Source organism: Oryctolagus cuniculus, chromosome 2 (genome assembly GCF_051225735.1).
Source record: "Oryctolagus cuniculus isolate XC-2025 breed Fujian yellow rabbit chromosome 2, ASM5122573v1, whole genome shotgun sequence".
NCBI classification, from domain to species: Eukaryota; Metazoa; Chordata; class Mammalia; order Lagomorpha; family Leporidae; genus Oryctolagus; species Oryctolagus cuniculus.
Genome location: NC_142868.1, coordinates 34,442,023 through 34,465,181, shown reverse-complemented (window position 1 = coordinate 34,465,181; position 23,159 = coordinate 34,442,023). Strand labels below are relative to the sequence as shown.

Here is a 23,159-nt window from a genome sequence, read left to right as displayed (position 1 = left end):
AAAGATCCTACATGAGGAGTAAGTGCACAGTGACTCCTGTTGTTGACTTAACAAATTGACACTCTTGTTTATGGCATCAGTAATCACCCTAGGCTCTTGTCATGAGCTGCCAAGGCTATGGAAGCCCCCTGGGTTCACTGACTCTGATCATTTTTAGACAAGGCCATGGTCAAAGTGGAAGTTCTCTCCTCCCTTCAGAGAAAGGTACCTCTTTCTTTGATGACCCATTTTTTCCACTGGGATCTCACTCGTGGAGATCTTTCATTTAGGTTTTTTTTCCCCCAGAGTGTCTTGGCTTTCCATGCCTGAAATACTCTCATGGGCATTTCAGCCAGATCCGCATGCCTTAAGGGCTGATTATGAGGCCAGAGTGCTGTTAGGACATTTGCCATTCTATGGGTCTGCTGTGTATCTCACTTCCCATGTTGGACCATTCTCTCCCTTTTTGATTCTATCAGCTAGTATTTGCAGACACTATTCTTGTTTATGTGATCCCTGTGGTTCTTAGTCCTATCATTACGATCAATTGTGAACAGAAATTGATCACTGGGACTAGTGAGATGGCATTGGTACATGCCACCTCGATGGGATTGAATTCGAATCCCCTGGTATGTTTCTAACTCTACCGTTTGAGGTAAGTCAGCTTGAGCATGTCCCGAATTGCACATCTCTTCCCTCTCTTATTCCCACTCTTATATTCTTTTTTCTTTTCTTTTCTTTTCTTTTCTTTTTTTTGACAGGCAGAGTGGACAGTGAGAGAGAGAGAGAGAGAGAGGTCTTCCTTTTCCATTGGTTCACCCCCACAATGGCCGCTGTGGCCCGTGCACTGCGCTGATCAGAAGCCAGGAGCCAGGTGCTTCTCCTGGTCTCCCATGCAGGTGCAGGGCCCAAGCACTGGGGCCATCCTCCACTGCACTCCCGGGCCACAGCAGAGAGCTGGACTGGAAGAGGAGCAACCGGGACAAAACCCGGCGCCCCAACCAGGATTAGAACCTGGTGTGCCAGCGCCACAGGCGGAGGATTAGCCTAGTGAGCTGTGGCGCTGGCCAGAAAGAAATTTTTCTAAAAACCATGAAAGGTAGACATTTAGAGGAATGGCCTTCCCGTTATTATTTTTAAGAATTATGTTTATTTTCCTCCCATTTAAAAGGCAGAGAGACAGACAGACGTAGCTTGCATCTGCTGGTTCACTCCCCAAGTGCCTGCAGCAGCCTAGGCTGTGCCAAGCAGAGCTCTTAACTACTGTGCAAATGTCCACCCCTGTTTCCGCATTAAGGGGAGCCTTTTAGACCTGTGCATGTGGGCCATGTGAGGGCAACTAGCCGAAGGACACACACACACACACACACACACCCAGCAGTGAGTTGAAGCAGAGTCTGTCCTGTTTAGTCAGCTACCCGCTGGGGCCTGTCACAGAGACCCTGGGCTGCTCAGGGCGGCCTTCACAGGCAGGTTCTAGAAGTGACTTTGCTGCTGCTTCTCTCAGAAACGGAAGAGACATGTCCCCAGTACGCATTATGTATAACTCTTTGTTCAAGAGAACGTATTACTACAAAGCAGAAAAAGTGGCCCATGATTCCGTTCGATTCAAATTAATGAATCGACATGGAACCGCCATTGGCAGGAACTGGAGCAGGTGCAGAAGGAGGTACGAAGCTAATTCAGATGTGATCCTTGCCCCAGCAGAGTTTTAGAATGAGAGTTAAGCACTTGGTTAATAAGAAATGCTAATAACAAACAAGAGTGACCTAGAACAGGGCACATGAAAGCCCACGTACTCAGTGGTGGTTTGGATCCCTTGCTTCCATGTATCCAGATTTACCAACCAGTAAATCCTTTACCTTCTTGTCTGCACCTCTTCCTTTCCTGTTCTTATTCTGAGCTCTCGGCTGATTCAGTGGCAGTGTTAATTCTGGCATGGGACTTGTGGGTAGTGAAAACGTAGGAAGAAGTAACCCTTAAGTCCTTTGCAGTTTATAAACGCAAAAAAACATATACAACAAAAAAGTGTGTAATTCCCATGGTGATACACGTAAAGGCTTTGCCAAGGCTTGATCTCAGAGTAGTTGGACCCAACTCACAGCCCACTGTGAACACAATCAACCCATGATCTCATCACAGAGCATTCATGTCACTGAGGTCAGTTTTTTTAGATCCTAACAGGTGTTTGGAAAAACTTTTTTTTTTTTCCATAGGATATAAGGGTGTGGAGTTTGAGGCTAATCCTAAATTGGATAGTTTCCCACACAATCAACCTGTGATCTCATCACAGAGCATTCATGTAACTGAGGTCAGTTTTTTTAGATCCTAACAGGTGTTTGGAAAAACTTTTTTTTTTTTCCATAGGATATAAGGGTGTGGAGTTTGAGGCTAATCCTAAATTGGATAGTTTCCCTGGTTAAAATTAGTTTACTCATGTGGGCAAAAAGTTTCATTGATCAGGCGGTTTCTTTGGCTACCTGCTCTTTGATGACCTGCTCTTTGCCAAACAAGATAACCCATTTGCAATGGGAGCCATGACTTAACCAATGATGTGGCAGACAAGGTGATGTTTGCCTACAAAAGGAGGCCTGTCTCTCCTACAAGGAGGTGGTTTGTTCCCATCCTGCACAAGGAAAATGAAAGGCGTGAGGAAAACAAAATGTTAGGTGTCTTTGGGCAGAACAGTGGGCTGTCGGTGGCATAAAGCTCTAGAGGAGAATATTTAATGCTCTGGAAAGCAAGGAGAATACTCTTGAGTGATGAGGCCGTCATCTGAGCTAATGTCAGCATTGAACAAAAGTTCGATGGCAGATTCATAGGTGACACCGAGATGTCATCATGACGTCTGCGAAAAAACATGGTCTGCAAAAGAAACTTTTAATTTCATTTTTCTAAAAATATTTTGGGTTAGCCCCATATACCCAGAAGTGGACTTCACTCCAGCTTCCTGCTAGTGTGCACCCTGGGGGGCAGCAGGTAATGTCTCATGTGGGTGACCCAGACTGAATTCTGGGCTCTTGGCTTCAGCCTGGCCCAGCCCTGGCTGTTAGGGTTATTTAGAGAGTGAACCAGTGGATGGGAGATCTCTCTGTGTCTATCTCTATGCCTTTCAAATAAATAAGATAAAAACAATCTAGAAAGAACCATGGTCTGCAAAGCAGTCTGTAGGCATGCATCAGAGTTGTGCCGAGTCAAGGCCTCGTCCGAGGCTGCGGTTGGTTCAAACAGGTTGCTCCCAGATTTGTCAGCTGCTCAAGGAAAGACAGAAACCGAATGTCTGACGTTTGTTTCAGCCATACCCACTGCCGTGTGCTCTAGTATTGGTTTCCAGGAAATAACAGGAACAGAATGACCAGCTTGTTTTCATCAAGAATATCAAAAGTCCTGTGTCTGCTAACTATGTGGGTTTCTTTTGAAACTAATGTCAAGGTTGGCAAAATGTAAGCAACTCTTAAGCCAAGAATGAAGTGGTTATGGAGATGCCAGGCTGGAGTGAGAGGGCGCTGGACACAAACAGGGCCTGTGAATCTAAGCATGGCAGGTTTTTGTTTATCTGGGTGTAATCGGATGAATTGGGAGCTGGCGCCGCGACCCGCAGGTTGAACCCTCCACGTGCCTGTCTGCATCCTGTATTGGAGGTCTTATTCGAGTCCTCCTCATCTGAGCTTCCTGCTAGCACACCTGGGGAGGCGGAGATGGCCTAAGTGCTTAGGCCTTTGCCACCCATGTGGGAGCCCAGGATGGGGTTCCTGGCTCCTGGCTTCGGTCTGACCCAGACCTGGCTGTTGCAGCCATTTAGGGAGTAAACCAGTGGATGGAAGATCTCTCTGTCTCTCTCTCTCTCGTTCTCTGTTTCTCTGCCTTAAAATAATGTAAATAAATCTTAAAAAAAAAAAAAAGTGAAAAAAAAAAGTCATCAAATATAATTGTAGCAACTTTTTTATCGAGTGACCTGTATATGTCAGGCTCAGGAGAAGTCTTACTTACATTATCTTTTTATTTGAGGTTTATTTTATTTATTTGAAAGGATTACAGAGAGAAGGAGAGACAGAGAGGGGACTTCCATACGCTGGTTCACTCCCCAAATGGCTGTAATGGTGTGGGCTGGGCCAGACTGAAGCCAGGAGCCGGGAGCTTCCTCCAGGTCTCCCATGGAGGGGCCCAAGGACTTAAGCCACCCTCTGCTGCTTTCCCAGACACATTAGTATTGAGCTGGATTGGAAGTAGAGCAACCAGGACTCAACCAGGGATGCTGGTCCTGCAGGTGGCAGCTTTACCAACCCCGCCACAGCGCCGGCACCCCCATCTTTTTATTTGAATAACCAGTTTTCATCTCTACAATAATCTCCTAAGGTGGGTGTTAGGATTCCTGTTTTGCAAGCGAGGAAACTGAGGTTTATCGGAGAGTTCAGTAACCTGGACAGACTTCACAGCTAGTGCATGCTGAGCTGGCGCATGTGCTGTCTGAGTCTGTTTTCTGTTGTTACACCCGAGCACCACTGATGGGGTGATGGAAAGAAGTTTATTTCTCATGGTTCTAGAGGCCGGGAAGCCCAAGATCATGGCGTCTGGTGGGGGTCTGCTTGCTGCTTTATATAACATGGCAGAGGACAGCATGTGACAAGACTATTTCTTATTTACTTGAGAGAGAGAGAGAGAGAAAGGAATCTTCCATCCACTGGTTTCCTCCCTAAATACCCACAACAGCCAGGACTAGGCTAGGTCAAAGCCAGGAGACTGAACTCAGTCTGGGTCACCCATGTGTGTGGCAGGAATTCAAGGACATTGGCCATCACCTGTGGCCTCCCAGGGCGCACATTAGCAGGAAACTGGGATTGGGAGCAGAGCCAGGATTAGAAGCCTGGCACTCCAGTGTGGGATGTGAGTGTCCCAAGGTGCTTGACACCTGCCCCATAGACTTCGCTAATTAGCCTGGGGAATGACTATGGGTTATTGCTCTGTTGCACCTGAGAGAATGACGCATTCTCTAGCAGCTGTTTTTGTTTTTCCTGTGGTCTGCAAAGGTAGATTGGGCTTTGAAAATCTTTGGCTCCCCAGTTCTGTGTACCGCGAACCACAATTACAGATCCTCCACACAGCATTGCTCAGAACATGCATTTTATACCTAAAATCTCCCAGATTGCCAAGTGCTCTATGCTGTTGGTACAACCTCAAGATCAGTGGAATATTTTTGTCTTATGACAGTCCTCTGCCCTCTAGCTGTGGTATCTGCTTAAAATACACAAGATGTATCCGCATTTTTAGTTTCATTTTAGGTTTTTGGGGGGAGGTCTCAAAAATCTCATCTTACTCTTAATTTGACACTGGTAAGAAGAGGTTAAGAAATTGCCATGGGGCCGGTGCTGTGGCTAATTAGGCTAATCCTCCGCCTGTGGCGCTGGCACCCCGGGTTCTAGTCCCGGTCGGGGTGCCGGATTCTGTCCCGGGTGCTCCTCTTCCAGGCCAGCTCTCTGCTGTGGCCAGGGAGTGCAGTGGAGGATGGCCCAAATGCTTGGGCCCTGCACCCCATGGGAGACCAGGAGGAAGCACCTGGCTCCTGGCTTTGGATCTTCGCGGTGCGCTGGCCGCAGTGCGCCGGCCATGGCGGCCATTGGAGGGTGAACCAATGTCTCTCTCTGTCACTGTCTTCTCCCTGTCTCTCTCACTGTCCACTCTGCCTGTCCAAAAAAAGTTGCCATGGGCCAGCATCCTGATTCTAAAACGAGGGAACCCAGCTTGAGGCTCAGGGTACATCCAGGCCTAGAATGCAAATCTCCTGATGCTAATAACCCTTCCTCTCCACCCCACTGCCTCACTCAAAAATTGCTTTGAGGCCAGACTCCTGACATGTCAGATTAAGCTGCCACTTGCGATCCCGTATGGGCGTGGGTTCGTGTCCCCACTGCTCCACTTCCAATCCAGCTCTCTGATAATGGCCTGCGAAAAGCAGCAAAAGATGGCCCAAGTGTAGGGCCCCTGAACCCATGTGGGAGACCTGGAACAGGCTGCTCCTGGCTCCTGGCTCCTGGCTCCTGCCTGGCCCAGCCCTGCCATTGTGGCCATCTGGGGAATGAACCAGTAGATGGAAGATTCTCTCTCTCTCTCTCTCTCTTTCTCTCCTTGTGCGTAAAACTCTTCCAAATAAATACATTTTTAAAATTCTTTAATGCCCCTTTCTGTTTATTCATGCAGCCACATTCCTAGTCTAAGTCCTGATGTTAGTCCTAAATTAATGCACTCACTGTAGAAGGGAAAGTGCACCACAGTGTCAGCCGTGGCCGGCCTTGACTTTCATATTTAGCTTCTATGTGATTTCCCATGACTTGTACACTTTGTTGAATCCACGTGTATTCGTTTCCAGAAGAAGACTAGCAGCCATGGCTGTCAGAGCCTTCTTGTGGATCTGTGCCGATACTGCCCCTTCTGTGGCCGGCTATCGGAGAGCCCTCCTCCTCCAGCAGCTGTTGGTCTAGTCCTTAGCCTGCTTAAACCTTCCTGTTGTTGCCCATGAGGAAAGTCCAAATTCCTGGCATTTCAAAGTCTTAATCTAGCGCTACCTTTCTTCCTGTCCCTTATCTCCCCCACAGCTCCCCTTCTCGGCCAGCTCCATGCATCGCCTTTGCTCGTGCGTTCTCTACCTGGGGCTCCCAGGCTCGGGTCCTTTCCTGGCTGCCTGTCCACGTGTGGTCCTGAGGCTCAGCTCAGACACCTCCTCCTCCCTTCACCTTTGTCCTTTTGTCTCTGCGCCACCCCCAGGCTGTTGGTGGAGAACCCTGAGAACCAGTGTGTTCAGCAGGGGCTTCTCCCATTGTTACAGGAGGAAGTGACAGGATAAATGCCACGTATTTTCCATCCAGATCTAGAACCATTCTTCTTCTTCTTCTCCTTTTTTTTTTGACTCACAAAAGTTTATTTAACAAAAAATTTAATATAAAAATGTACATGACCCAACTTGTACATCATAGTAAAACAAGTCCTTTGCAGAGGGAACATGGATTTCTTTGTTGAACAGTCATACTCGTTCCAAGGCTTCTAACATGATTGATACTATTTCCTTGTACTACCACCTTCCAGTATTGTTCTGTTGTCCACCATGTGCCTTCTCCACACATCTGTCTATCACAAGGTTCATAAAAGGATCAAATCCCTACAGGATTCCTTGGTCATGTCTGCCACCATTTAATTTCAATGACAACTTCTTGTCCATAAGCTTCAAGTTGGGAGGGTAAGCTTTGCTCATGGTGTCTGCTCCAAGCACTGAGAGATTGCTTGAAATGGAACTCGCAGTCTCCTTCACGCTCCCGCGGTAGCTAGAACTATTCTTACAGAGCCGTGATGTCCACAATGGTAGCCACTAACTGCATGTTTGTTGTTTAAATGTATATGAATTAAAAATTAAAATCGGTTAAAGTGTTCATTTCCTTGTCAAATGACTCATATTTCAAGGGCTCAATAACCACATGTGGCTGGCTCCTGGCTACCATATATTGGACAGTGAGGATAAAGAACCTTTGCACCATTACAGAAAGTTCTATCGGCATTGCATAACAATGTAAGGCAGAATAATTTGTTTCATGTGCCTGTATCTTGTTTTCTCAGAGGGATCAAAAGGTTTTCAGGGGCAGGAACCCTCTCCCTTGCTTTGTCTCCCTAGGGCACCCATCCAGTGCTGGGTATATAGGAAATACTTTATAAGCATTTGTTGAGTTGAATTTTTAGTACTGAATTGGCAGTGTGCTCTGAAGAAGAGTAGTAGAAAAAAGTAATTTGGAAATAAATCAGGAAGTAAGTTGCTGGTCCCAGGTCTTTGTGTCAATTAGCGTATGACTTGGACCTCATGACCTGAAGTAGCGCATGGCATCCTCAACTGCTGGCACTCTTAGATCATGCTAGGTTTGGAATTTTGAGGCACAGATGGAAATGTCTTAAAATTTTTCGATTTTATCCATTTAATCTATTTGAAAGGCAGAGAGAGGGAGAGAAAAAGAGTGAGAGAGACAGAGAAATCTTCCATTGGCTGGTTCATTCCCCAAATGGCTGCAACAGCCAGGGCCGGGCCAGGCCAAAGCCAGGATCCAGGAACTCCACGTGGGTGGCAGGGTCTCAAGTACTCAAGCCTCATCTGCTGCCTCCCTGGGTCTGCCTTAGGAGGAAGCTGGAATGGGGAGCGAGCCAGAACTTGACCCCAGGCATTCTGATCTGAGATTGGGCTTCCCAAGTGGCAGCTTAACCTGCCGTGCCGCGCCTCCCCTGATTTTTATGCTTTTAATTAGTTGGGGAAAAAAAATAAAGGAAAAAAATGTACAGAGACTGTGTGGTCTGCAAAGCCTATAATATTCACCTTCTGACTCTGAATAGAAAATCTTTGTCAACCCTTTATTAATAGAACTTCATGTACATACACCATCACTTTTATTTATTTTATTTTTAGAGATTTATTTATTTATTTGAAAGAGTTACACAGAGAGAAGAGAGGCAGAGAGAGAGAGGTCTTCCATCTGATAGTTCACTCTCCAGATGGCCACAACGGCCGGAGCTGCGCCGATCCAAAGCCAGGGGCCAGGAGCTTCTTCCGGGTCTACCACGTGGGTGCAGGGACCCAAGCACTTGGGGCATCTTCCACTGCTATCCCGGGCCATAGCAGAGGGCTGGACAGGAAGTGGAGCAGCTGGGTCTCGAACCGGTTCCCATATGGAATGACGGTGCTTTATTTTTAAGGTCTCTTTTCCCTCTTATTTATTTTATTTGAAAGGCAGAGTGACAGGGAGAGAAATCTTTCACCTGCTGCTTCACTTCCCAGATGGCAACAACAGCCAGGATAGGGCCAGGCTGAAGCCAGGAGCCAGAGGCCCTATCCTAGTCTCCCACATGGGTGGCAGGGGCCCAAGTGCTTGGGCCATCTGCCGCCGCCTTCCCAGGTGCAGCAGCAGGAAGCTGGGTTGGAGGCAGAGCAGCTGACCTTGAATGCCAGCCCCCCCCCCCACTTTCTGTGAACGTTGGAGTGGGACTGATGGCAGGATGCTTTCGCCTACCACTTACTTTATGAAATGTCACGAAGGCAGGGCTTAACGACCGGGTTACAAGTCCAAGTTCTGTATGTGTTAGGGAACCCCGAAGGCAGGATAGGCCAGCTGGGCTGGAGGGGAGGATGCAGCACGCTCTGCCCTATCTCCTGTGGGTCTAAATGCCACGGAGCAAGCAGGGCGCCATGACTTCCCAGGCTGGAGGAAAGCGAGTCCTTGGATCCAGAGTCTGTGCGTTCTGGTCTTGACTTTGGGAATTTGATGAGTCACGGTTTCTGGCCGAGTCCTCCTTGACATTCAGCATTCGCGAGATTAAGCTCTGAGGGCCTGTGACAGTCCTTGGTCATCTGAGGCCGGCTCGGGAGGGAGCCCATGTCTGCATCTCATTTAGTCCTTCTTCTTTTCCCTCCTGCTGCCACGCCTGTCAGTGCTTGAGGAATCTTGATGTAGTGAGCAGATAAGGGGGCTGCACGTGGGAGGGACGACCAGGCCACGAGGGCCAAGGAAGGGGCAGAGCCAGTTTCTGAACTCAGATGGCGGCTTTGCCAGGTGGGCCCTGAGGCCAAATGCACTGGTGATAGTTTTTCTTACTTGGCCACCCAGGTGTCTAGAGCCCATGGGCTTCCCCAGATCTTCCTCCTACTTAAACCTCTTCTCTAGTTTTTCACCAAGTCTTGGCATCTTTTTTCCTCTCTTGTATGTATTTTTTCCTCTTCTCCTTGTCCCATCCTCTACTTTGGGCTAATTTTCAGTGTTTTTATCACCCTAGACTTATTTTATTTTTCTCTTTTTTTAAATCTTTTTTTAAAGATTTATTTTATTTATATGAAACGCAGAGTTACAGAGAGAGAGGTAGAGCCAGAGAGTCTTCCATTCCATTGGTTCACTCCCCAAATGACCGCAATGGCCAGAGCTGAGCTGATCCAAAGCTAGGAGCTTCTTCCAGGTCTCCCACGTGGGTGCAGGGGCCCAAGCACTTGTGCTATCTTCTACTGCTCTCCCAGGCCATAGCAGAGAGCTGGATTGGAAGAGGAGCAGCCAGGACTCGAACTGGCACCCATATGGGATGCCGGCACTGCAGGCTGGGGCTTTAACCTGCTGCGCCACAGCACTGGCCCTGACTTATTTTCAAAATTCTATTACTCTGGGCTTTGTACACAAGGTCATTTGCCTTTCCTTTAATAAAAATTCAAGTTTATAAAACAAAAAGTATATGAAAAGGAAATCTTCCCTTTGTTAAACATTCTCAAAATGTTCTACAAAAAACTAGTATCTATCTCCCCCTTGTGTCGATCTCCTTCTACAGTTGGTAACTGGGGGGGGGGGGGGTGTCCCTCCCCTCCCCTCCCCTCCCCTAGCTGGAGGCCAGCAGGCTTGTTTCTGTGTCTGCAGCTGATGTGACACAATGGAGAACCTAGTCTTATCTCAATGCTGGATCATAAATAATAACAATAACAGTAATTTTCTCTAGTTTGTTTACTGTTGAGCCCAAGCTCCTTAAGTAAATCCAGTGGCTGGGTTGTGATCCTGTGATTAAAAAGGGGCCTTAGCTTACAGTTATGGTTACGTTTGATTCAGTAGATGTGCTGCCAAAGCAAGCACTGGTTGCATTTGCTTCAGCTGGTACGGATTCATTGGCAAAATTCCCAGCTTGTGTTGAGAGTGAATCTAGCTCAGTGCCTGCGCACCACTGACCCATTCTAGAACAACCAGCCCAGGAGTGTTGTCATGCACAAGGAAGCTTCCATTAGGACAGTCTGCTCCACATCTGAATGCCGAGGGTACTTCCAGATAAATTTCCATGACACACGCAGTACCGACAACCTGGGTTTTCACTTTGAGGCAGCTAGCACACTGCACAGCCAGGAGAGAGTGGAGTGGAGCCACAGAAACTGACTTACTAACATTTGAGATGCAATGGGGATTGCCATCGTTCTGAGTTCAGCGTCCATCTAAGAGCTACAAGGTGAGGTGTTGGAAGCTGAGCCCTGGAGCGTTCCAAACTTGGCTTTCACCCACGATTGGTACCTCAGTTAATTCCTTTAGGCCTGTGTTTCCTCATTTGTGTCGGGATATGGGGATCAGAATAGTAGTTGGCACATGGAATTTTGGAGGAGACTGCAGACGTCAGGCTAGAAGTGGGTCCCTAAAGCTGACAGATGCTTAGGAATAGAGCTCAGAGTACAAGAGCAGCACTCTCCAGAGGTCACATACTCCGCCCTATCAGAACTCTGATGTGGAACCTTCCAGGGGTGCACCTGCACTCAGGCATACCAAAGACAAAGCCAGGCTCCACTTAGAACTGGAGGACTAGAGGAGGGAAATGTTGTCAGAAAACATTTGTATTCCCAGAAGCCGCAGTCCTGTCTTAGGGACACAGACGTTAGTCTCAGAGTGTGAAATCTATTTGAATACAGGACCTATCCAGAATATTGGAAGTTCTTATGCCGTCTCTAGGATTTAAAGTCAGACTTCAAGTTTGTGAGCACAGAAAAGTGACTGGGGAAGGCCTGTCTGAATGGAGGACCTCACAGTTTTGGGTTTTGCAGCCAAACGAGGGCCCCCAGGATAAACTGAGTTCGTAAGTGGGTTTCAAAGGGGACAGCATAGATTGTCTAGAGTAAGATGACAAGGTGGAAGGAAGGAGAGGTAGGGAAGGGGAGGAGACCAAGGAGAAAAAGAGAACAGGACCAAACAGGCTGTGAGCTTGGAAGAGCTGAAAATAAATGCAAGTGGATCTTGATTTAGGCAACAGGGTTTTGGAGTGAGGAGGCTGCTGGGTGCCTGTGGCTGACTTTTTGGGTAGACTGAGGACTCCCACTGGGACCTGCTCCTTGAGAGCTGTCAGCTGTGTGGCCTAGCTCTCTGCCTATCTTGTCTTTATAGTTCATGTTTTCTTGTGCAAATACGAAAAAAAAAAAAAAAAAAAGCAAAGTCACCACATTAAGATCCCAATCCCTGGCTTCTGTGCCTCCCTAGCATTTACTCCTTGAGGCACGACTTGGGATTCACAGTTTAAAAAAAATCAAAAAGCAGCCGTCTTCCTGAGCAGTCTGGAGCTGGAATCCATGCCAAGGGTGCAGGGAAGGATGCTGTAGGGTGTGGAAAGCGCTTGAGTGCACACAGGTGTCCCGGAGGTGCCTGACCCAAGAGACACAAGCACAGAAAGACTGCTCTGAAGGAGTCTTCACTCCCTCAGCAGACAGAGATGAGGACAGCAGCAACCTGGGAGGAACATGGGCCGCACTTGGCAGGAATTGTGGGGACTTGTGGGCCCCAAGAAGTGCCTTTGGGATTGGGGCTCAGAGCCTTGGTGGGCAGCAAGAACACACTAGTATGTCAGGACCGCCTTGCTTCAGGCCCTGTCCAATCAGCAGTGGCTCCGTGACCTCGGCCAATTGTTGAATCTTTCTCTATCTCTACTCCCTTATCTGGAGAATCTGCATTAAAAACATCTGTGTAACATCTCACACTGCGGTGCTTGCTCTGTTACATAAAATGACAGAAGAAATAGAAGGAGAATGACCACACTCCATGCTCCATCTGTCTCTGGGAAGATAGGGAAGGGAAGAAAGAGAGAGGGAAGTGGAGAGGCCAGAGGAGACTTTCTTTACAGGGCAAGTGAGCCAATGATGTTGAGGGCAAGATGGAGAGAAGTGTTGTGAAAGCAAAAGGGGATGACAGCCTGGGGCTGGCCAGGCCCTGTCTCCACACCCAGAGCAAGCAGATAAATGGTCATTTATGCTACCCACCCAAAAAGATAAGTGGATCAGACCAAAGAGAAGTGAAGTCAGTCGCCCTGAGTCACAGAGCTGACCTGCAGTTTCTGTAGCATGAGGGCCCGGGGAGTAACATGGGACCCACGCATCAGGTAAGGGGGGGGGCTGGGACAGCCAAAGGTGACGCCTCTTCCCCGAGTGGGAGCGCTGTCAGCTCTTGGAGGTAGCTTCCCTGGCCCTGGAAGGTCTTGTTTTGTAGAAGAGGAAACAGGCTTGCAGGGGTTAGGGTACTGGCTGGCTGCAAGTCACACAGCTGGAAGCTGGAAAAACCATCTCAATTCCAAGTCCAAGGTCAGTTTTCTTTCCACCCCAACAGACAACTTAAAGGTGTGCAATGCAGAACTCCAAGGAGGACCCAGGGAGGGCTGGGGAAAAGATGGGGGGGGGGTGTTTCTTATTTGCTAACCTGTGTGTGCGTGTGTGTGTGTGTGTGTGTGTGTGAGAGAGAGAGAGAGAGAGAGAGAGAAAGAGAAAGAGAGATGGGGGGGGGGCGGGAGACTGATTCCAGAAGCCAAAGCCAGCTTTTGCTTCTGCTCTAGGCGGCTTTGGTTTCAAGACAGTAGCCTGGTAATTCTCGAGGGCAGCTAATGAATCGTCACTTCTCAGTGTCCCCCAGGGCCCCGAGAACAGGAAGGTACCGTGCACTCACGGAGCCCAGGGCTGCGGCCACCTCCATCTGTAGTCTCTGTAAATCCAGGCAGGCGGAGGATTCCTGAACACCCTCTGATTATCTAGTTAACCCTGGTGGTACCAAGAGGCACCTGACATTCTGGGTATGCTAATAGTTTGGTGCCAGCAAGTTTCTGTTATCCTCCAGTTGTAATTGTTAACTTGAATGGAATGCAAAACTTCTGGTTCGGAGCGGAGTTGGTGTGTGAGTGTGAAGAACTGGAGGTCTAGGCAGAGTGGGGAGTACATTTTGTTATTGTGGAAGACGGTTTATGAAAAACGCCTCTGAGTTGCGTTTTCTCCGAGAAATGTGTAGGTGCTCACGTGTCTGTGCCTTCGCTGGTGAGTTCCACCCTTTGTTAATTCTCGCCTTTGACACTTTTTTCAGGTTAGCAAGTGGTGACTTGCTTGGGGATTAGAACAATGAGCTTATCGTAATGCCACCTTAAAAAAAAAAAAAAAAGACCTGTCTAGGCTTCTAGTGTCAAGGTTTATTTCTACAAGGCCTTCCTGCTAGCCCAGCCACCACCTCCCAACAAATTTGGGAATTTTCTATTTTTTTTTTTTCCTCTTAAGGGGAAGTGTGGCAGCAGAGCCTGCCTGTTCCTTTAGGTGACTGTACATCGCATGGTATCTTTCCCACCATTATACTGTGTTCTCTCCATGGTGTTTGCTCTGAGGGTGGGACCGAAGGCTGTTTAGTGTCTCGTAAAACATTTACCAAAAGCACTGAGCCATGGTTTTGAAGGGCATTCCGTTGCCAGAGTGTGGGAGGAGAGAGCGAGCCGGCGAAGGAGCGCGCGCCAGGTGCTTGGCAGGTACTTGTTTCGTGCTTTTGTATTTACTAATATTTCACGTTTCAGATGATCCACAATCAGCCTTGCCCCCTGTTGTGCTGAAGGGGTGGGAATGGTGAGGGGAGGCCGAAAGGAATTCTCTGGAAAGTCTCAGTCTGGCCCCCGGGCGGGGGAGGGGGGCTCCCGGCTCGGCCCAGCCCGGCCCCAGCCCCAGCCCCAGCCCCAGGGGAATTGTGACCTTCGGGGTCTAGCAGAGGTTCTGGGAGAGGGGCAGGAACCACCACCTGTGCTGGAGCGCTCTCACCCTGGCCGCCTCAGAGGGCAGCGTTTGCTTTCGCCCGCGGTTTCAGGTGCCACGTTTCTAGGAGGCAGGTGGAACCTTGAGGTGCCTCGGTTTGCCCGTGACTCATCCTGCACTCAGTGGTGGCTTCTCCTTTCCTGAAAATGCTGCTCCACCTCGCTCCCCGCCCCTCCCCCACGCTGTTACATTGAGGCCCGATAAAGACCACTTCTTATCCTCAAATCTGTGTCTGTAGCATACAGCAGCTTCAGACCAGCTGGTACGGTTCTGGTTCTGGACAAACGACAAGAAGAAGCGCTTCTTGGGAAATACTGTCTTTGGATTTAATTTTGTTTCTGAGAAATATGAGCAGGGATGATACAGAGTCCGAAATGTTTACGTTTGATCATTTGCAACAGGAGGACTCCTTCGAAGGCTTGCGGAAATGCACACGATATAAAATTATGCCTGGATTTTAAGTTCACACCAAGATAAGCTTGTCTTTTAATTCAGTTTTTCCACACAGCTTTCGAAGGACCCTCCTAGTGCTAGGCTGGACGCAGAGAACCTGTAACTGAGTTTTGAGTGGCTGATAGAAAAATCTAGAAAAGGAAAGCTCCAAAGGCTTGCTGGACTTGGGTAGTGTTGGGGGAAGGTGCTGTAGTAAGTGAGCCGCAGGACAAGCACGGGGACCTTTGGTCTGTGTGCTGCCCTGCTGCGGCAGACATGACCGTGCGGAGAGAACACCGTGTGGGTCCATTTTGGCCCGGTGTCGCTGGCAGTGAGGCACCCTGGCCGCTTTCTCTGTGAGCTCCTAGTTCTGTTTCAAAATTATTCGAAACTGCCATGGGGAAAACTTCCCCTCTGTGGTTTTGTTTATTTAGGCAAATGGAACCAACTCTAACAGTCTCGGAGGGAGACAGACGTTGAGTTCCCCCCAGAGAGGGCGGATTGGATTTCTTTTTCTATGCGTTTCCAGAAATTGAGTTCCCTAGCAAGTCGTTTCACTCCCTTGATCACTGAAAGTTTGTGTAACTTGAGACAAGTGCGTTGCCCTTTCTGTGGCTCGCTCTCAAGATTTCGAAACAGGGCTCTGAAGTAAGCGCAGTCTGAAGTCCTGGCGTTCACCTGGCCGCCCCAGCCTGAGCTCTGTGAAGCTTTCCACCTGCTGGGGGGCCGCAGGCGTCCACCACCGAGATCCAAACCCTGACAGAGCCTGTGCATGAATCCCGCCCCCTACAGTGGGACGATGCTGTGTTCAGCCCCACGTTTTATCCCAGCGACAGAAAGACTCTGGTCGAAAGTCTGAAAGAAGCCTTTTCCAGACACTTGTTGTTCCTGGTTTCCTTTTGTCTTGTCAAGAAGGTCCCGTTCTGTGTATCCTTTGTTTGCTTTTCTAAATGTCAGGTTCCCAAGTCCTGTGCAGAGTTTGAGAAACCAAGATCTGCACGGGCTGTGTGGACACCTGTTGTTGGGGGTTCTTACAATCTGATGGACCGAGTTGTGCATCTCGTTAATCCCCGAACCCCCAACTGTCATTTTAAACAGCACTTCAATTAACTGTGACGTGCTAACGATGCTTTTATGTCAGGCTGATTGAGTAAGGTCTTTCTACAAGGGTGATGGTTATCGGCTTCTGTGTTTTAGACCACAGGTTCTTCCTGGTATGGTGGCTGTCACCAAGGTGAAATCTCTGGGGGCGCAGCGGGGGCCCCACTTTACATGGTCTTTTACGGTGCATGAGAAACACCCCCAGAGGCAGGCCTGCTCTGACCTTTGTGGCTCCTCTCAGGCACTGGGTGGGTGACAGCCTTGGTGACTGCCGGAAATGTCACAGTCGTGAGAGCTCGGGGTCAGGACGCACGCAGTGTGGAGCCATCTGTCTGTGACTGGTAGTGTTTTTGAGATCAAAAACTGAAGACGTACAAATTAGCTGCCTTAATTGTCTAGCAACCGAAGGTCTTCCGTAAGGCAGGGCCCCTGGTAGGGGCTGCTTCGTCTCTGTGTAGACAACTTTCAAGAACGTCTGTGGTTAGGGTCTCAGTGCGTAACAAACCAGAACTCTTGTCCTCTCTGCCGCACTAACGGCCATTCATTCATTCGTTCGTTCAGTGCTTATTCAGGCCTCCCTCTGGGCCTGGTCATGACCCCCCAGATTTAGATATTTCCTCCAAGTGACCTTTGCAGACTTTCCAAGTTAGGCTCTGTACCTCTGCCCGCGAGATATGCAGTAGATTTGCTTTCTACTGGTCTCCTTTGATAAAATGTAAAGTCCCTTAGGCTGTGAGTCATGTGTTGTGTTCACCACTCTATCTCTAGTGCTTAACACATTTTAGGCGCTCAAAAAATAGGCACCTGTATCTGAATAAATGAGAGAAAACAAGAGCAGGGTGGCTGGGCGTGTGTCAGTGAGGAATAGCAACAGGTAGCAATGCAGGAGCCAAACCTGCTGCCGTCCAGTGTGGAAGCAATGGCTGCTGAACTTGGCCTTGGGAGTTTCTAAGGATAACCTTGTTTCGCCAAGAAGGTGCTCTGCGTAGCTTCTGTTTAAAATGATGAGGGGAGTACAGATCATTCTAGAAATATTTTCATGTAAATGTGAAAAGGGCTGGAAGAAAACATCAGAGGAAGAAATGAAGTCAAATAAATGTTCTGAAAATACACTATTGAACATGTCTTGAGGTGTAGTGTAAAGGCAGTAAAACTCCTACCTCTTAAGTATACAGCTCAATGCACTTGTCCATGTGCATGCACCTGTGTAGCCACCACCCAGATCAAGGTCCGGGACATTTTCCATTTCCCAGAGGGCTCCTGGCTGCCGCTCCCTCCCCCGCCCCCAAGGTAACCATTATTCTGACTAATGTCACCATAGATTAGCTTTGGCTGTTCTTGAACTTCACAGAAATGGAATCCTACCGCATTTGCTCTTTTGTACCTGACCTCCCTCACTTGACACTTTCATGTCTGTGATATTCATCCACTTCGGTCCACGGAGCTTTCCTTTATTCTTTGGTCACTAGTGTCCCTTTAGTAAGACCAGACCACAATGGAAGGCATTTTCAGAAATGGGAAGGACCACCGTGGAGCTGAAAATCGTTCTGTGTATGCCAGTTCTTTCAAGGGAAGTGACCTCATAAAGGGCGAGATGCAAGCATTAGCACCTGCAAAGGTGGAAGGAGAGAGGTCTGTTTCTGGGAGTGTGTTTGCTCAGCGCTCTGCGGCTGTTGATTTAACTGACACCATCACCCTAGGAGGCGACTGCCACTGTTTTGCACACACGGAAACTGACCCTGAGACACGTTTGTGGCCTGACAGTTGAGCTGAACTAAACATGAAAACGGTTACACTGGGGAGCATTCCCAGCCTGGGAGAGATGATGCCAGATTTGTCACCGCTGTGCCACCTCCATTGTCTAAGACGCAGCTTTTACATAACAGCGTAGACGTGCGCTTTTCCTGTCCCAAAGCTGGCCACTGATTCCACCGATTTCCTTAGGCCATTTTCTCTCTTTTTAAATGTAAGCTTTGTTTATGTTTTGAAAATTAGTCATTTTCTCTCTCTCTCTCTCTGTATTTGGCTTGTGAATAATTTTAATTTTTCTGATGTACGTGATGTATTCTAAAATCTGCATGTAGCCTTTTTTAAAAAATATTTTAAAAATTATTTATTTGAAAGGCAGTGAGAGAGAGAGCGCGCGCGAGCGAGCTTACATCCGTTGATTTGTTCCCTAAGTGGCCACAACAGCTGGGGTGGGCCAAGCTGAAGCTAGGAGCCTGGAACTCCATTCAGGTCTCCCAGGTCTCCCACGTGGGTGCAGGGGCCCAAGTCCTCGGGCTGTCCTCCGCTGCTTTCCCAGGCACAGTAGCAGGGAGTAGAAGCAGTCTGGCTCGGACTCGAACCAGCACCCATATGGGATACATTTGCTGCACCACAATGCTGGTCCCCGTTTTTTTGAGGTTTTATTTTTTTTCTTTTTAGGATTAGGTTTTAGTAAGTATCCTAAAGACATATTTAGTCACCACAGGAAGGCTGAGTAAATTTCAAACCTGATTTCCCGTGGCCTTTCCTGGGAGTCAAAGCTCATGTGTTTAGAGTTGTAGAAAGCACTTGCAGTTCTAATGTGCAGAAGGCCTTCCACGCCAACCCCCGGGTGTCACAGGCTCTCATGCGACTGTACATCTTGGAAATGAGCAGGGTCCAGGTGGGATGGAGGCTTTAAGTTCCTAAGTTTACCTTTCATTACTGCCTGCCTTGATTTTCGGTCCTGCCAAATGGGTAGAGCAGAAAAGTTACCCGAGTTGCCCAGAAGAGTGTCCTTCACTTGGAATCATAAAAAAAAAGGGAATATATACCCTTCAGGTTTGTTTTCTAATTGCCAATTAAAGGCCAGGTTTTGTTCCCAACTGGCATTAATATGAAGTGTGTGTAGACAGCTGGCATTTCAGTGAGGCCGGAGGGCTGCTCCCCGTTGGCCCAGTGCAATGCACAAAGCGCCCTGCCCTTGTCTCAGGCCTTGTGAGTCACTCCTGGGAGGAGCAAGGGATGCCCACCTTCTCTGTGACAGAGGCTTATTTCTTCTCAGTTGTAGAAAGCCTTGCAGATGGCTTTGAATCAATTCTTTTGAACAACCACGAAACGGTGTCTTGTAATACCTAAATACTTACTTACTTGAAGCTTTCTCATAATTTTCATGTTTGCTTTTTAATTTTTATTTTTAAAAGTTTATTTATTACTTATTTTGAAAGAGAGAAATATCTTCCATTTGTTGGGTCACTCTGCAGATGGCCTCAGTAGCCAGTACTGGGGGAGCCAGGAACCAAGAGCTTCCTTCGAGTCTTCGATGCAGGTGGCAGGGACCCATTCAGGTTTCCCAGGCCATAACAGAAAGCTGGATCAGAAGTGGAGCAGCCAGGACTTGAACCAGTGCCCATATGGGATGCTGGAGTCGCAGGCAGTGGCTTTACCCACTACGCCACAGTGCCAGCCCCCATGTGTACTTTTTTTGAAATGAAATGTTAAGTCTGCCCATTTTGTATATGAGAAAATTGAAATAGAGCAGCTGAGGTCACACATCTGGTTAGTGAGAGAACTATCCCGCAGGTGTGCCGTCACTTGAGCAGGCAGTCAGCATGGTGGTTAAGATGCCACTTGGGGCCGGCACCGCGGCTCAACAGGCTAATCCTCTGCCTTGTGGCGCTGGCACACCGGGTTCTAGTCCCGGTCGGGGCGCCGGATTCTGTCCCGGTTGCCCCTCTTCCAGGCCAGCTCTCTGCTGTGGCCGCGGTGGCCATTGGAGGGTGAACCAATGGCAAAGGAAGACCTTTCTCTCTGTCTCTCTCTCTCACTATCCACTCTGCCTGTCAAAAAAAAAAAAAAAAAAAAAAAAGCCACTTGGAACACAGCATCCCATATCTGACGCCTCAGGTAGAGTCCTGGCTCTTTCCCAGTCCAGCTTCCTGATAACGTGCACCCTGGGAAGCGTCAAGTGAGCACTCAAGCCACTGGGTCCCTGCTACCCACAGATTGAGCTCCTAGCTCCTGGATTGGGCCTGACCCAGTCCCAGACCCAATCCCTGACCCAGGCATTGGAGAGTGAACCAGTGGAAGGGAAATGTTTCCATCTCATTGTCTCTTGTCTCTGTCTTTCTGCCTTGGAAATAAAGTAAACTTAAAAAAAAAAAACCCACAAAACAGATTTGCTACCTCCATAGACTGAGTAACCCCCTGCTGGGGCCGCTGGAGAAAGGGCAAGAGGTTGGCCAGGTGAGCCCAAGATGCCTTCAACTCTGAAGACGTTTGTAAAGGAAGGTAGCAGAGCAGCAGTCACGCTCTGCTTACCCGGCTCCATCTGCGTCACTTCCTCCACCGCAGAGCCAAGTCTTCAGACAGCAGGAAAAGCAACATCCAGTGGCTTCCAGGACCCATGACAGCTACAAATGTGACCTCCTGGGGGTGGTCTCAGTGACACGGAATCCACTGGAGAGGTACCCAGGACCGCAGTTGAGTACAGGAATCATTTTCACAAAGTTGGCCTCATCCTGGTCTTGTCCTGTGCAATGTGACAAAAGCCAGATAGCCCCCGAGCCGTCTGCCCTTCCCAGTGCAGGATGTGGAAGTATTTGGCCCACCCGAGTGTCCAGTAGGCCTTTCTTTGCTTTCAAATAGGATTCCATGGAAGGAAGTAACAGAATCGGCTCTTGCTTAACAGTAAATTCACAAGATTGAATATTGTGCCATGTGACTTTTTTCCCCTTGAGGATTGTGAAATCTCAACATTTAAATTAGCCATTGTTCAAGGAGGCACCAACTCTGTGTCGATCACAAATACAAACTTGGACTCTGAGTAGGAACAAAACAAAGGCCTTTTCTGCTTTGCTCATAAAATGCTTCTAAATTGCCTCCTCTCTGTTGTTTTGTAAGAAGAATATTAGAGCAGTGTGTGTTGATCACAGCTGAGAGAAGTAAGCTCGCAGAGTGAGGGTGTTAAGCGTACACGCCCTTGACCGTGAGTGACTCTCGTTCTCCTTATATGAGAAGGACTTACATGATAAGGACTTCATTGGGAAGAATGGTCAGGGAGAGGGGACTGTGGAAAGAGCACTAGACCAGCAGTCAGCACATGGCCTGCTCTCGCCTGGTCCGTGACTTACAGGACTCTGTCCCTGCTCCTGACTGCCGTCTCATCTGCATGCGTTCAGATGAGCTATTTCTCAAAGGTTTATTTGAGAGAGAGAGAGAGAGAGAGAATGAGAATGAGAATGAGAATGAATCTTCCATCTGTTGGTTCACTTCACTTCCCAAATGGCTGCAACAGCCAGGTCTGGGCCAGGTCAGGAACTCTATCCTGGTCTTCCATGTGGGTGGCAGGGGCCCAAGCCCTTGGACAATCTCCTGTTGCCTTCCCAGGAGCGTTAGCAGGGAGCTGGATTGGAGCGGAGCAGCGGGACGTAACCTGGCTCTAAAGATAACATAAAAAGTCTATGTTCGCCTAAGGAAAATTAAGGAATCTTGTTCTTATTCTGAAAGAACAAAGAGAAAGCAACTTTTTTAAAAAAATCATTTTATGAATTTTAATCATAGCAAATGTGTTTTAACAGTAGTCATAAAATCAACATTATCACATAGACAAAGGACAAGATAACAGTTTGGCATACAAAAATACCATATATTAAAATTGGGTTCATTGGAAAAACTCAGGACACCATCGATAAGAGAGAGTAAGCAAGAATGCTTTTAAGACATTCAGTTTTATAAACAGCAGCTTGATGTCCCCCGATGAAGTCAATATTTGGCAACATTTGGACAATATTTTCTGCATGGCCACAACTTTTTCATGTTTAGAATTTGTCTTCAGAAGTTGGCTGTCCTTGGTTGTCCCTAGGCACTTTGGTAAGGGGTCTGCTTGTGGCGGGTACCTCATGGTGGCAGTGTTTCCGAGCCACGTAAAAAATGTGACCAAACCAAGGGATTTGAGTGGAATAACGAATCAATTAAATTAACAGTGAGAAATTTTGATGGGGAGAGATTTTTCAACATTAATACTCAAATATTCTATTAATTGAATTTTGGTTAATAAGGTCTTATTGGAGAATCTGAGGGAGGGGGTAGAAAGGAACAGTCTAGCTCACAAAAGGAAAATATTACTTTGCAACATAAGGAGGAAAGTGAACATCCTTAATAACCCGCAAGTTAACACAGCAGCTTTGAAGGAAACCAACCTACTCATACATGCCTTGTGGCCACACAGATTCAAAAAACAGTGTGGCCGTGTATGTCAAGAATCTTCAAAATGGCCGACCCAGTAACCCCACCAGTGGGATTCTGTCCTAAAGAAAGAAAGAGGCTGACACCATGGTGCAGTGGGTAAAGCCGCTGCCTGCAGCACCAGTATCCCATATGGGTTCTGGTTCGTGTCCCGGCTGCTCCACTCCCAGTCCAGCTCCCTGCTAATGGCCTGGGAAAGCAGTAGAAGATGGCCCAAGTGCTTGGGGCCTCTGCACCCACGTGGGAGACCTAGAAAAATCTCCTGGCTTCTGATTGGTCATATCCGGCTGTTGTGGCTATTTGGGGAGGGAACCCACAATCGGAAGATCTCTCTCTCTCTCTCTCTCTCTCTCTCTGTCTCTCCCTTTCCCTGTAACTCTGACTTTCAAATATATAAATCTTTAAAAAACAAAGAATGTAAAATAAAACATTTAGACTCTTGAATCCTCTGAGTGTCTTCAGAATGTCTGGGACTGGCATTGCCTGTACCCACCGCTCCACTTCCGCTTGTCTCTCCTTTCAAGGCAAACCTGCAGTTCACCCTTCGCGAGCCATCCTCACGCCTGCTCCAGAGCAAGCGCTGTCTTCCCCATGCCCAGCACCACCGATGCTGGCTCTCAGCCCCCGGGAACCTCTCAAGCCAGCCGCTTCCAGCTTTGAGGGCCCCTTGTGGGGAGATCCTGCTGTGCACTCCTCACACTTCTGTTGCCTTCTTGCTTCCCTTACAGCTCTTGGTCCCCTACAGCGAGTCTTCGGCTCGCTCGTTTCAAAGACAAGGAGTGAAGGAAGGGAAAAATAGGAATATCTGATTTTAATCACTGGTTCTGAACATGCAACATAGCACCATCCTCTGTCCCAACGTAGC

The 23,159-nt window shown here is 48.2% G+C and overlaps 1 protein-coding gene and 1 pseudogene across 14 annotated transcripts in view; one reads left to right on the top strand and one right to left on the bottom strand.

The window, feature by feature from the left end:
- Positions 1–23,159, top strand: part of RBM47 (RNA binding motif protein 47) — a 171,106-nt gene that overhangs the window by 76,775 nt on the left and 71,172 nt on the right. For 2 of the 13 annotated variants that reach the window (XM_051830883.3, XM_017350810.4), the window contains exon 1: positions 14,116–14,271. The exons of 9 other annotated variants lie outside the window; for them this stretch is intronic. The gene's annotated coding sequence lies outside the window, so the exon portion shown is untranslated. Of the gene's footprint in view, positions 1–12,748; positions 12,877–13,655; positions 13,796–14,115; positions 14,272–23,159 lie in introns of those variants that run through there. 2 more of the 13 variants (XM_070068135.2, XM_008275293.5) reach the window with 2 other exon arrangements.
- LOC149127724 (small nuclear ribonucleoprotein G pseudogene) lies at positions 4,069–8,357 on the bottom strand (annotated as a pseudogene). The gene has a single exon (XR_016229858.1). The product of XR_016229858.1 is annotated as a small nuclear ribonucleoprotein G pseudogene (transcript).